Source organism: Bison bison, unplaced genomic scaffold, assembly GCF_000754665.1.
Source record: "Bison bison bison isolate TAMUID 2011002044 unplaced genomic scaffold, Bison_UMD1.0 scf7180017864515, whole genome shotgun sequence".
In the NCBI taxonomy this organism is placed as follows: Eukaryota; Metazoa; Chordata; class Mammalia; order Artiodactyla; family Bovidae; genus Bison; species Bison bison.
In genome coordinates this window covers 15,437-16,502 of record NW_011495068.1, presented here as the reverse complement: position 1 = coordinate 16,502, position 1,066 = coordinate 15,437, and positions in this window count along the sequence as shown.

The following is a 1,066-nucleotide window of genomic DNA, read 5'->3' as shown; positions in this document are numbered from 1 at the left end:
TATAGAAGAGTCTTATGGACTCTGTGGGAGAGGGAGAGGGTGGGAAGATTTGGGAGAATGGCATTGAAACATGTAAAATATCATGTATGAAACGAGATGCCAGTCCAGGTTCAATGCACAATACTCGATGCTTGGGGCTGGTGCACTGGGACGACCCAGAGGGATGGTATGGGGAGGGAGGAGGGAGGAGGGTTCAGGATGGGGAACACATGTATTAGAAATAAATTAAAAAAAAATCTTATACTATTATTCACTTTATAAAATGTATGTACAAGTGTGATTTTAACAATAATGATTAATGTAAAATATAAATGTTCTTTTCATATATACATATACAGTGTTTGTCACTGGAAATGCTCATTTAATTCAGTTCAGTCACTCAGTCATATCCAACTCTTTGTGACCCCATGGACTGTAGCTTGCCAGGATCCTTTGTCCATGGGGATTCTCCAGGCAAAAATACTGGAGAGGGTTATCACGCCCTCCTCCAGGGGATCTTCCCAACCCAGGGATCAAAACCAGGTATCCTGCCTTTCAGGCAGATTCTTTACTATCTGATCCACCAGGGAATCACAAGAATAATGGAGTGGGTGATCGATTCCTTCTCCAGGGGATCTTCCCAAACTAGGAATTGAAAAGGGGTCTCCTGTATTGCAGGCAGATTCTTTACCAACTGAGATACCAGTGAAACCCATATATATCTATTTTTATATCTAGCTATATCTATTTTTTAAATATAAATTTATTTATTTTAATTAGAGGCTAATTATTTTACAATATTGTATTGGTTTTGCCATACATCAACATGAATCTGACACGGATGTACACGTGTTCCTCATCCTGAACCCCCCTCCCACTTCCCTCCCTGTACATCCTCTGGGTCATCCCAGTGTACCAGCCCCAGGCATCCAGTATCATGCATTGAACCTGGACTGGTGACTCGTTTCATATATGATATTATACATGTTTCAATGCCATTCACCCAAATCATCCCACCCTCTCTCTCTCCCACAGAGTCCAAAAGACTGTTCTATACATCTGTGTCTCTTTTGCTGTCTCGCATACC